Genomic DNA, 14,063 nt, shown 5'->3' with positions numbered 1-14,063 from the left:
GTGACAGGGGAATATACTTTCTTAAGGAAGGCTGTTGGCTTTTCTTCCTTTCCCTGAGTTACGGTGGATAACATTGCATAGTTCATGGGCTTTTTCCTAGTTTGCCTTAATCCCTCAAGTATGAAGGTCAATAGGTGCCTACAACTCCAGTTCTCCTGTTTTGAGTCAGCATCCCAGTGAGGGTCCATGCTAGGGAGCTAGAGACTGCTTGTCTACCTGTACGATATCTATCCTTCTCTGGCACCATTTTGTCACATACTTGACTAAGGTGCCAGGTGTCCCCAAACTCTTGAGCTACTGCTAGAGCAGCCTCTCTCTCATTGCTGGATAGGGTCTGACTAAGCAGTAACATGATATCTTTCTAATCCAATTAGAAGGACTGACCCAGGCCCTGCAGAACATCTGCATACTTGTCCGGGTCATCTGAAAATTTTCCTAAGTCCACCTTGATTTGCTTTAAGTCACAAAGTGAAAAGGGGGTATGTATTTTGGTTGTGCCAAATTCTCCTCCTACTGCCTGTAGGGGGCAAGCTGGGGCATCCTAGTAGCCTGAGGTGCCTTGGCCGCTTTGGCCTTCCCTGACTCCTCTTGTGTGATAGGAGCTGAAGAGACCTGGTCAGCATCGGTGGAGGGAGAAGCCACAGCGAGTCCTAAACATGGGGGTAGTTCTGAGGAGGGGCCAGTAGGGTATAGGTTACAGGCCTTACATAGCTAAGGATTATCCCTTAGAGAAAAGGAAACCTGCACATAGGGAACCTCAATCCATTTACCTTCCCTCTTACACGTCTAATTATAGAAGCGGGTTATAATTTATCCTTCCCTTAGGAGGCCAGGTTTCTCCACTCAGCAGAGAGGATCAAGGCCACACTGTTTGGCAGAGAAAAATGAGCCACTTCTTCTTCAAAGATCTTGAGTCAAATTGGTCTCAGTTATCCAGGATACACTTTAAGGTGATTTTGCCTTGGGAAGAGTAACACCCATCTGAAATTGAACACGGGGATGCCTGCATCCCCGGTTAGTCCTTGCAACTGCTAGCCCTGGGGAATCCCCTAGTTATAGTACTTTGCAGTTTCCTTGCACCCTAGATGTATGATCATCTTCTGCCCTCCTCTGCCCCTGCCATGTGCCAGGTTTAATCACACTTACTGGCATCATGGGCATACACTTACTGTCTAAATGTTCTTATGGCCACCTTAAGGACATGGGGACTGCCGGGCTTAGTGGTCCTGTACCAGCGTGTCCTTGAAGAACTAGGCCAGTGAGGCTTGGGCAATGGGTGCAAATATTCCCTAGCAAGAGTTCAATTAACATAGGCCTGATCATAAAACTACCCTAGCAGGATAAACTCCTTGAGAGGGGCCTCTAAGCACAACAGTCTTAAAGAAGGTAATGGCTGCCTGCATGGCCAAGGCCAGAACTATGCCCTGAGGACCCAGGCCTTCTCCCCCACCCCACTTTCCATTATAGGACTATGTCCTAGGGTTGTGGGGTCTGTAATTAACCATCTGAGCCTCAGACCAGGTCTGGCTATAGTATTCTAGATGGAAAAGTTCTGCCATAAGGAGAGCCAATCCTAGGCAAGACAAATTGTACATCATTGGATTCTGGCATCACTCAATTGGTTTGGGAAATTTTGGGTGACAAAAAACACAATGTCCTATAGCCTCCAGTACCCACTGATAGACTCTGGCTCTGTTAGGACACAACCTAGCACTGAGGACTAAGGGAACTGGCCCTGTGTATTGTAGGAGGTCCTCATGTGTACAAAATATCTTAGAGGAAAGAGCTGGGAAGAAGTTTGCCTCATGCAAATCTGGACCCAGGAGGTTGGGGCCTGAAAGGCTGTGAGTGGCATGCATAGGTGGCTTTTTCTTTGGAGGTTTAAGCAGGGCACCAACCTCGATCAGACTGAAATGGGTGTTCAGGACCTTGCTCTTTCCTCTGGCCGGCCCTCAGGTTGGCCCACAGAAAGAAAGAATAGCAAGAAAGGGAAGGCGATTCAGAGAAAGCCTGACACCTGTGTCTTTAAGCAATGCTTTTGAAAGGCTGAGTGTGGCTTGCATAGGCGGCTGCCACTTCCACAGTCCAGGCCCAGCCACCACCTACCCATGCAGCCCCATGCAGGCCCAGCTGCCCGGTGCTCTCCACAGGCGGCACCCACCCAGCCTTGCCTCCGTCACTGCCACTGCCACTTTTAGATGACCGGCGGGCACCCAGTGTTTACCTTCTTAACCAATTTAAAAGAAGCAAAAGGACAGATTACCAAGCAAAAGGGGTCCAATACCACTCACTGCTCTGAAGTCCAGTGTTCTCCTGGCTGGCTCACCAAAGATGTAATGGGAGGATGGGAGCATGGGGGCATCACAAAGATGCTCCCAATTCCCCAGTCTGAAGTTCTTGGCCTCTCTTGCCCTGAATAATGGGGAAAGGGGCCCTGGAGGCATGGTGAGTTTTTGGTTCAAATAAATATCATGGACCCAACGAGTTTTGCAGAGAGCAATTTATTAGGAAGAGAGAGAGAGACAGCTCTCATCCTGCTGTGGGAGGGGATCCAGAGAAGGATTCCATATAGGGAGGGAGCAGCAGGATTTTAACCCTTGAGTTATTCTCTACCCATTCATGTTCTCATCCAATGAGAGGAATTCTTTCAAACTTCCTCTGGAGTAATTGATCTTTGACCCTGATACCAGATTGGCTTCTTGGTCCACAACAGAGCCCCCTCCTCCCAGAGATTTTGGCAGGCTTTTTGGACAAAGAAGCCCACCTGGATTTCTCTACCTAGCCCACAGGTGGGAAACCTAGACAAAGAACTTTACATTTAAAACCCCTCTGGCTCCCGGATGGAGCCAGGGAACTCCTGCCTTTGAAACTACACCCCTTGCAGACCTGGGAAGAGAAATTTTTCTTTAACAGTCCCTCACTACCAAATTACCCCACACACAAAAATGACCAAGTAATATTGAAACTTGGGGGAAGCCTTAGCAATTGTAGAAGGCAACTAAAAACAACCTAAAGTGAATAGTTAATGTAAATGAAGTGTGCTTAGATTCTGAAGTTAATCAGACCAGGCCATCTTTGCCAGACTTCTACAGGGCCTCTGGAGTCTAGAAAGAAGGCAACTGAATATTTATGTATGCCTTAACCTTGGAGTCCCCAGGCTTCTAACTTGCAGGTTTTCTGCTTAGAACTCAGCATTTGGGGCAATGGCTTCCCGCATTTTTTTTTTTTTAACTTTAAGTTCTGGGATACATGTGCTGAATGTGCAGGTTTGTTATGTTAGGTATACATGTGCCATGGTGGTTTACTGCACTTATCAACCCGTCATCTAGGTTTTAAGCTCTGCATACATATTTGTCTTAATGCCCTCCCTCTTCTTTCCTCTCTCCCCTCTGATGAGCTGAGGTGTGTGATGTTCCCCTCCCTGAGTCCAAGCGTTCTACTGTTCAGCTTCCACTTACAAGTGAGAACATGCAGTATGTGATTTTCTGTTCCTGTGTTAATTTTCTGAGAATGATAGTTTCCAGCTTCATCCACATCCTTGCAAAGGACATGAACTCATTCTTTTTTATGGCTGCAGTATTTTTTAATATCATTAAAAAACATAATTTACTATATTCACATGCCCATTTCAGATCGATACTCAAGATGGAAGGCTTCCTAGTTATCTAGGCTTCCTCATCTTGTCCCCAGGATAATCTGTGCTTTCCTTTCCTTAGGCACTTCTTCCACAGATTCCCACTCTCTCAAACCCACCTCTGCAACTATGTGTGTACTGTGTCTTCCACCTGACTTACCTGCAGTATCTGTTCTCTCTTCCCTCAGTGCATAGAACCACTCCTTAGCAAGGTTAGCTTCTTCACTTTCTCTCAAACCTTGATTTCAATTTATCCTGCTGGATATTTCTTTACTAAACTCATGTCTACCTGATATGTTTGGATGTTTGTCCCCTCCAAATCTCATGATAAAATGTAGTATCCAGTGTTGGAGGTACGGCCTGGTGGGAGGTGTTTAAATCCTGGGGGCAGATCTATCATGAACAGGTTAGCACCATCCCTTTGGCAATGAGTGAGTTCTCACTCTGAGTTAACATGAGATCTGGTTGTTTAAAAGTTTGTGGCCCTGCTCCCTCTTTTTTTTTTTTTTTCTGTTCTCACTATGTGATACACCAGCTTCCCCTTTAACTTCTGCCATGATTGTAAGCTTCCTGAGGCCTCACCCAAAGCAGAAGCTGGCACCATGCTTCCTGTACAGCCTGCAGAATCATGAGCCAAATAAGTTTCATTTCTATATATATTACCCAGTCTCAGGTATTTATTTACAGCAATGGGAAAACTAGCTAACACACCACTTGTCATATTCTATTTGTTTGTTTCTTTTTCTTTTATTTATTTTTATTTATTTATTTATTTTTAGACAGGGTTCATTCTGTCACCTAGATTGAAGTGCAGTGGCACCATCATGGCTCACTGCAGCCTTGACCTGAGATCTCCCTAATTTGCCCAGTCTGGTTTTGAACTCCTGGACTCAAGCGATTCTCCCACTTCGGCTTCCCAAAGTGCTGGAATTACAGGTGTGAGCCACCATGTCCAGCCACCATCTTTTATTCTAAATGTATAAATCCAAACATCCTTTTGACAAAGTTCTCTCTCTTTTTGCAAGTTCGTCACCAAAACTCATTGTCAGGAAACCCAACTCAAACTGGTTTACGACTCCTATTAACATCTAATAAAGGTGAAGTTTATCACACTTAACCTATAGAGATAATGTGCAACTTATGAATATATGGTATATATTCAATATTACCTTGCTACAATTAGCAGAACACCAAGAGGATTGCAGGTAGGCACACCTGTGTATTTGAACATCATTTTATGTGATTATCCTCTATCTCCCTCCAACTAAAATATAAAAACCTTATGGATGCTATGAATTAATTTATTTTGTTTACTTCTGTATACCCAGCTTCTAGCATAGTAAGCTTCCCCCAAAATATATTTCTTGAATGAATAAATAAAATCCATTCTCCCATGGGAGTAATCCCATTGCAAAATAAACTCCGACATTTTTAACCTTTCTACCCTAGGTTTCTCTGCCTCATTGTGGTAACTAAGACCTGATTCTCCCAGAAGTACAATTTCTTCTAGAGATCTTCCAAATCCATAAGTTTATCTGCCAGGGGTAAAACCTCTTTTCTCTTTGAAGGTCCCGGGTTTGGTTCTCCTCTGCCCTGCCATGTTGCCCTCATCAGTCCACTCCCAAGTACCCACTCTCCCTTCATCAGACTTTGGCATGTGGCTTTCCATCTTTATTGCCATCACAGTTCCTATCATCACTCTGGGAGGCTCCAGTAGGAACAAGGATGACACCTCTGATGCCCTGCCCTCTTGGTTCCTCTGCACTCTCAACACTCCAGTCCCCTTTCCCTGCACACTTCATTAGCTCTTTGTTCCCACAGTCAATGCCACCTTTATTACATAAATGCCACCTGTACTTCTCCGACCACAGCCGCCTACAGTTTCAGCTCCCTCTCAGGTGCTTCTCTTTACCTGTACTTCCCCTGCACACAATCTCCAATGCTTTGAACCTTTACTTATCCCCATAAGCCCCTCCCTCCTCACTTTCTTCCCTGTGCAGCTCAGTGCTCACCAGCCCAGAGACTTCTGTGAACCCCAGAAACCTGAGATAGGTCTCGGTTAATTAAGTTTATTTTGCCAAGGTTGAGGACACACGCCCATGACACAGCCCCAGGAGGTCCTGATGACGTGTGCCAAAGGTGGTCGGGGCACAGCTTTGTGTTATTTATACATTTTATGGAGACATGAGACGAATATGAGACAGGTCTTGGTTAATTTAGAAAGTTTATTTTGCCAAGGTTGAGGACACATGCTCATGAGACAGCCTCAGGAGGACCTGATGACGTGTGTGTGCCAAAGGTGGTCAGGGCACAGCTTACAGCTTGATATTATACATTTTACAGAGACATGAGACATCAATCAATATGTGTAACATGTACATTGGTTCAGTACAAAAAGGTAGGACAGCTTGAAGCAGGGAGGGGGCTTCCAGGTCACAGGTAGATAAGAGACAAATGTTGCATTCTTTTGAGCTTCTGATTAGCCTCTCCAAATGGGATAATCAGATATGCATTTACCTATTTATCTCAGTGAGCAGAGGGCTGACTTTGAATAGAATGGAAAGCAGGTTTGCCCTTAGCTGTTCCCAGCTTGAGTGATCTGGGGGACCCAAGATTTATTTTTCTTTCACACTTCTTTGATAGTACCTTGACCTCCTTAAGTATAATAGTTTAATTTATTTTTCTGTCCCAGCCACCCAGATAAGTCAAAATGTCACCTTTTACCCTGCTTAGAGAAAATTATGGTGTCTTAAAGACCGATGCCTTAAAAACACCTAACCTCTAACCTCAACCCCTTGACCTCAAGGCATACCTGATGCTCTCCAGGTTGTTTATTTAGCCTTCATTTTCCAAAGAAACTATTTAAACCCCTTAAATCCTTCAACATTTTAACCCTGTCATTTTCCCCCCACACTATGCAGGTAAACACATCTTCCTCTTTCACGGAGATTATAGCCAGCACACGGGAGCTCTTAATTTCCTTCTTAGGCCTGCGAGCTAACCAGGGCTGAATTATCTTCATTACATTCTAAAGGAAGAAGTGCCCCCACCAACCTGCATTCTAAAACCCAGCCTTTGATCCTTCCCATGGGCTGGCTTATGTTGATTGATTATTTCATTTTTCTTTCAGCTCATTAAGTTCTCCGTATCTGTTGGCTTCTTTTCAGTAGCATTTAAAGATGGGCAAGCCTATCTCACCAAGACAAAATAAACACTCCTTGAAACCCACATCTTCTGCCATTCACCTCCTATCTCTGCTCCCTTTCACCGATAAATGTCCTTAAGAGTGTTTAGAGCTGCAGTAACCACCCCCTCACTTCCCAGGGGACCACTTCTTCCTCTCAGAGCTCTCTTCCCTTGCAATCTCCACATGTGCCAGCTGCTTCTCTAGTTTGCCTACTCAGTGTCTTACAGCTGTCTTCTTCTAACTCAGCCTGTCTTCCTGGTGATGGTGTACCTCAGAAAACCATTATTGAAGACATATCAGTTTGCATCCCACCAACAATTTCAAGGCCACCTTGATGTTTCCACAATGCCCCCTTTTGCTTTATCCACAGCTCGTTATGAAGAACATTTTCTAAATGGCAGCAAGAATTCAAAAATGAAAAAAAAAAAACAAACCAAAAACCATGATCACTGCTTCCCAAAATCTCAGTCTAGTGGAAAAAGCAAAAATGTACACATTGAATTAGTGTATATACCATGTGGTACTAAATTCCTAGCTACCTAAATTGTAGGGTAATTATCTTGTTGCCATGTTTTAATGACTCAATTTACAAAATAAGCTTTCATACAGTTTCTTAGGAGTACGATTCAAATAAAAAATTTTTCCTGTCTTAAAAAGTTATTCCTATTCATAGTCTATTGCATTAGTGACATAACAATTTATTTTTACATATGACTAAAAGATTACCACACATACTCCTAAATTAAACAACATACTTTTCAAAATATATCATTTTTGTTTCTACTTTACAATTAGAAACAGATAATGAGACAAATTTAGAAACTAGTTGGATGGCAAACTAATTTATCTGTCTCCTATAATAGCAAGTTTATAAGAATTCTGACATACCATAACATATGTATGTATACAGTTATACCAAGTTGACCCATCAACAAATGGCAGCATGGGTTGAGAATAGCACTGAGTGTTGCTACAGATATATTCTTGAGAAAACATTAAAAAAAGTTCTGAAAAAACTAAGTGAATGAATTACAGAAAAGAAAACATAAGCCAAGCACTAATATTTAATATTTGTTATAGAATTCCTTTCCCATGTTGTCACAAACGAGCTCTAAGGAAGCCATCAAGCCAAGCTTTCAGTTTTTGCCATGTTTTTACATCTTTGAAATAACATTTTCCTTAAGTGGGATCATCTTTTTACTCACTTTTTTTTTCTTTTTCTTTTTTTTTTTTTTTGAGATGGAGTCTTGCTGTGTTGCCCAGGCTGGAGTGCAGTGGCATGATCTCAGTTCAAGCAATTCTCCTGCCTCAACCTCCCGAGTAGCTGGGACCACAGGTGCATACTGCCACACCTGGCTAATTTATTTTGTATTTTAGTAGAGACAGGGTTTCACTATGTTGCCCAGACTGGTCTTGAACTCCTGAGCTCAGGCAATCTGCCCACCTCAGCCTCCCAAAGTGCTAGGATTACGGGCATGAGCCACCATGCCAAATCATTTAACTCACTCTTATAGTATAGAATTAACTTGCAGTGACAGATATGTTGTATTCACTTGAAGGACAGAAGCCTGGAATCTAGAGGCTGCCTGCAGAATAGCCTAGCAGGTAGCTTTCTCTAAGAGGTAGATTGGGATCTTTAGAGACAGGTTTCCTTGTCTTAACATTTTCACACACACTACTATGCTTGTCACAGTATATAAACAGTGCCATGTCTTTTATCTAAAACCACATTTTAGGCTTTATGAATTACCTGTTAAACATGTAAGCAATGCTACTACAGTAAAAAGAAAATGATTATTTTACTCAAGAATAAATCTAGATAATAATTATAAATAATAGATAATACTTATGGTGTGTTGATGATAGATGAAATAGATATATAACATGAATCAATATATAACATTTACCTATATACCACTATATGATTTATATAATATATAAATATGTACTACATACCTATATATTATATATAACTTATTAATATATAATATATAACATGCTTGTGATGATTAATATTGTCAACTTGATTGGATTGAAGGATGCAAAGTATTTTTCCTAGGTGTCTCTGTGAGGGTGTTGCCAAAGGAGATTAACATTTGAGTCAATGGACTGGGAGAGGCAGACTCACCCCCAATCTGGGTGGACACCATCTAATCAGCTGCCAGCGTGGCTAGAATAAAGCAAGCAGGAGACGGAAGAGCAAACTTGCCGAGTTTTCCAACCCTTATCTTTCTCCTGTGCTGCATGCTTCCTGCCCCCAAACATTAGACTGAGTTCCTCAGCTTTTGGACTCCTGGACTTATACCACAGGTTTGACAGGGACTTTCAGGCCATTGGCCACAGACCAAAGGCTACACTGTCAGCTTCCCTACTTCTGAGGTTTTGGGACTCAGACTGATCCACCACTGGCTTTCTTACTCCTCAACTTGCAGACAGCCCATTGTGGGACTTTAACTTGTGATCATGTGAGTCATTTCTCCTTAATAAATTTCCTTTCATATGTTGACAAAAAGAGTCAAACTCTGAAAAATATTTGAAGAGATGATTCTGAGCCAAATATGAGTGACCATGGCCCATGACACACCCTCAGGAAGTCCTCAGAACATGTGCCAAGGTGGTCCAGGTGCAGCTCGGTTTTATTACATTGTAGAGAGGCATGAGACATCAATCAAATACATATCAGAAATACATTGGTATTTCTTTATTATGATGATTAATATATATTTTACTGCGTTTTAGGTTTAGGGGTACATTTGAAGAACATGCAAGATTGTGGCATACGTACATACATGGCAATGTGGTTTGCTGCCTTCCTCCCCATCATCTATATCTGGCATTTCTCCCCATGTTATTTCTCCTCAACTCCCCACCCCCTACTGTCCCTCCCCTAGTTCTCCCCAACAGATCCCAGTGTGTGATGCTCCCCTCCCTGTGTCCATGTGTTCTCATTGTTCAACACCCACCTATGAGTGAGAACATGCGGTGTTTGATTTTCTGTTCTTGTGTCAGTTTGCTGAGAATGTTGGTTTCCAGGTTCATCCATGTTCCTTCAAAGGACACGAACTCATCATTTTTTATGACTGCATAGTATTTCATGGTGTATATGTGCCACATTTTCCCTGTCCAGTCTATCATCAATGGGCATTTAGGTTGGTTCCAAGTCTTTGCTATTGTAAACAGAGCTGTAATGAACATTCGTGTTCATGTGCCCAAATAAGAGAATAATTTATAATTCTTTGGATATATACCCAATTATGTAATTGCTGAGTCAAATAGAATTTGTATTTCTAGGTCCTTAAGGAATCACCACACTGTCTTCCACAATGGTTGAACTAATTTACACTCCCACAAACAATGTAAAAGTGTTCCTATTTTTCCTCATCCTCTCCAGCATCTGTTGTCTCCAGATTTTTTAATGATCGCCATTCTAACTGGCATAAGACAGTATCTCAATGTACTTTTGATTTGCATGTCTCTAATGACCAGTGATAATGAGCACTTTTTCATATGTTTGTTGGTCTCATGTATGTCTTCTTTTGTAAAGTGTCTGTTCATATCCTTTGCCCACTTTTGAATGGGCTTGTTTGTTTTCTGGTAAATCTGTTTAAGTTCTTTGTAGATTCTGGATATTAGCCCTTTGTCAGATGGGTAGATTGCAGAATTCTTTTCCCATTCTGTTGGTTGCTGATTCACGCTAATGATTGTTTCTTTTGCTGTGCAGAAGCTCTGGAGTTTAATTAGGTCCCATTTGTCTATTTTGGCTTTTGTTGCCAATTCTTTTGGTGTTTTAGTCATGAAGTCCTTGTCTATGCCTATGTACTGAAAGCTTTTGCCTAGATTTGCTTCTAGGCTTTTTATCGTGTTAGGTCTTATGTTTAAGTCTTTAATCCATCTGGAGTTAATTTTAGTATAAAGTGTCAGGAAGGGGTCCAGTTTCTGCTTTCTGCACATGGCTAGCCAGTTTTCCCAACACCATTTTTTAAACAGGAAATCCTTTCCCCATTGCTTGTTTTTCTCAGGTTTGTCAAAGATCAGATGGTTCTAGATGTGTGGCATTGTCTCCAAGGTCTCTGTTCTGTTCCATTGGTCTATATCTCTGTTTTGGTACCAGTATCATGCTGTTTTGATTACAGTAGACTTGTAGTATAGTTTGAAGTCAGGTAGTGTGATGCCTCCAGCTTTGTTCTTTTTGCTTAAAAGTAACTTGGCTATGCAGGCTCTCTTTTGGTTCCATATGAAGTTTAAGGTGTTTTTTTTCTAGTTCTGTAAAGAAGGTCATTGGTAGCTTGATGAGGATAGTATTGAATCTGTAAATTACTTTGGGCAGGATGGCCATTTTCACAATATTGATTCTTCCTAACAATGAGCATGGAATGTTTCTCCATCTGTTTGTGTCCTGTCTTATTTCGTTGAGCAGTGGTTTGTAGTTCTCCTTGAAGAGGTTCTTTATGTTCTTTGTTAGTTGTATTCCTAGGTATTTTATTCTCTTTGTAGCAATTGTGAATAGCAGTTTGTTCTTGATTTGGCTCTCTTTAAGTTTGTTCTTGGTATATAGGAATGCTTGTGATTTTTGCACATTGATTTTGTAGCCTGAAACTTTGCTGATGTTGCCTATCAGTTTCTGGAGATTTGGGGCTGAAATGATGGGGCCTGCTAAATATGCAATCATATCATCTGCAAATAGAGACAATTTGACTTCCTCCTTTCCTAAATTAATGCTCTTTATTTCTTTTTCTTGCCTGATTGCTCTGGCTAGAACTTCCAATACTATATTGAATAGGAGTGGTGAGAGAGGGCATCCTTGTCTAGTGCCAAATTTCAAAGGGAATGCTTCCAGATTTTGCCAATTCAGTTTGATATTGGCTGTGGGTTTGTTGTAAATAGCTTTTATTATTTTGAGATACATTCCATCAATACCTAGATTTTTTAGAGCGTTTAGCATAAAGGGCTGTGGAATTTTGTTAAAGGCCTTCTCTGCATCTATTGAGAGAATCATGTGATTTTTGTCTTTGGTTCTGTTTATGTGGTGAATTACATTTATAGACTTTGGTATGTTGAATGGCCTTGCATCCCTGGGATGAAACCTACTTGATCATGATGGATAAGCTTTTTGATGTACTGTTGCAATCAGTTTGCCAGTATTTCATTGAAGATTTTTGCATCTATATTCATCACAGATATTGGCCTGAAGTTTTGTTTTCTTGTTGAGTCTTTGCCAGGTTTTGGTATCAGGATGATGTTGGTCTCATAAAATGATTTGGGAAGGATTCCTTCTTTTTGGATTGTTTGGAATAGTTTCAGAAGGAGTGGCACCAGGTCCTCTTTGTATGTCTGATAGTATTTGGCTGTGAACCCATATGGACCTGGGCTGTTTTTGGTTGGTAGGCTATTAATTGCTGCCTCAACTTCAGCCCTTGTTATTGGTCTATTCAGGGTTTTGACTTCTTCCTGGCTTATGCTTGGGAAAATGCAAGTGTCCAGGAATGTATCCATTTCTTCCAGGTTTATGTGCATAGAGTTGTTTGTAGTAATCTCTGATGGTGGTTTGTATTTCTGTCGAATCTGTGGTGATATCCCCGTTATCATTTTTATTGCATCTATTTGATTCTTCTCTCTTTTCCTTTTTATTAGTCTGGCTAGTGGTCTGTTTTGTTGATCTTTTCAAAAAACCAGCTCCTGGATTTGATTTTTCTTGAAGGGTGTTTTGTGTCTCTATCTCCTTCAGTTCTGTTCTGATCTTAGTTATTTCTTGTCTTCTGCTAGGTTTTGATTTTTTTTTTTTTTTTTTTTTTGATCTTGCTTCTCTATCTCTTTCAATTTTGATGATAGGGTGTCAGTTTTAGATTTTTCCTTGCTTCTTCTCATGTGGGCACTCTTTGCTATATATTTTCCTCGAGACACTGTTTTAATTGTGTCCCAGAGATTTCAGTATCTTGTCTTTGCTCTTGTTGGTTTTGAAGAACATCTTTATTTCTGCCTTCATTTCTCTATTTATTGAGTCAACATTCAAGAGCCAGTTGTTGAGTTTCCATGAATCTGTGTGGTTCTGAGTTATCAAGCTAATGGAGAGCAAAAAAATAAAAAATAAATAAAGCAGGAATTGCAATCCTGGTCTCTGATAAGATAGACTTTAAACCAACAAAGATAAAAAGAGACAAAGAAGGACATTACATAATGGTAAAAGGATTTTAAAATCAATTTTGAATTGATTTACTTCCAATTATGTGGTCAATTATTAAGTGATTTACTTCCAATTATGTGGTCAATTTTAGAGTAGGTGTGATGTGGTGCTGAGAAGAATGCATATTTTGTGGATTTGAGGTGGAGAGTTCTGCAAATGTGTATTAGGTTTGCTTAGTCCATGTCTGAGTTCAAGTCCTGAATATCCTTGTTAATTTTCTGTCTCATTCATCTAATATTGACAGTGGAGTGTTAAAGTCTCCCACTATTATTGTGTGGGAGTCTAAGTCTCTTTGTAAGTCATTAAGAACTTGCTTTATGTATCTGGGTGCTCCTGTATTGGGTGTGTGTATATTCAGGATCATTAGCTCTTCTTGTTGCATTGATCCTTTTACCATTATGTAATGTCCTTTGTCTCTTTTGATCTTTGTTGGTTTAAAGTCTATTTTATCAGAGACCAGGATTGGAACTCCTGCTTTTTTTTTTTTTTTCCTCCATTTGTTTGATAAATCTTCCTCCATTCCTTTATTTTGAGCCTGTGTGTCTCCTTTCATGTGAGATGGGTTTTCTGGATACATCACACAGATGGGTTTTGGCTTTTTAGCCAATTTGCCAGTCTGTGTCTTTTGATTGGGACATTTAGCCCATTTACATTTAGGGTTAATATTGGTATGTGTAAATTTGATACTGCCATTTTGATACTAGCTAGTCGTTTCACCTGTTAATTGATGCAGTTTCTTCATTGTATTGATGCTCTTTACCATTTGGTATGTTTTTGGAGTGGCTGGTACTGGTTGTTTCTTTCTAAAGTTAGTGCTTCTTTCAGAAGCTCTTGTAAATCAGGCCTGGTGGTGATAAAATCTCTGAGTAATTGTTTGTTTGTAAAGGATTTTATTTCTCCTTAGCTTATGAAACTTAGTTTGGCTGGATATGAAATTCTAGGTTGAAAGTTCTTTAAGGGTGTTGAATATTGGCCCCCACTCTCTTCTGACTTGTAGGGTTTATTCTGAGAGATCTACTGTGAGTCTGATGGGCTTCCCTTTGTGGATAACCCGACCTTTC

This window comes from Saimiri boliviensis, chromosome 17 (genome assembly GCF_048565385.1).
Source record: "Saimiri boliviensis isolate mSaiBol1 chromosome 17, mSaiBol1.pri, whole genome shotgun sequence".
In the NCBI taxonomy this organism is placed as follows: domain Eukaryota; kingdom Metazoa; phylum Chordata; class Mammalia; order Primates; family Cebidae; genus Saimiri; species Saimiri boliviensis.
The sequence above is the reverse complement of the archived record's forward strand: the minus strand, read 5'-3'. Positions refer to the sequence as shown.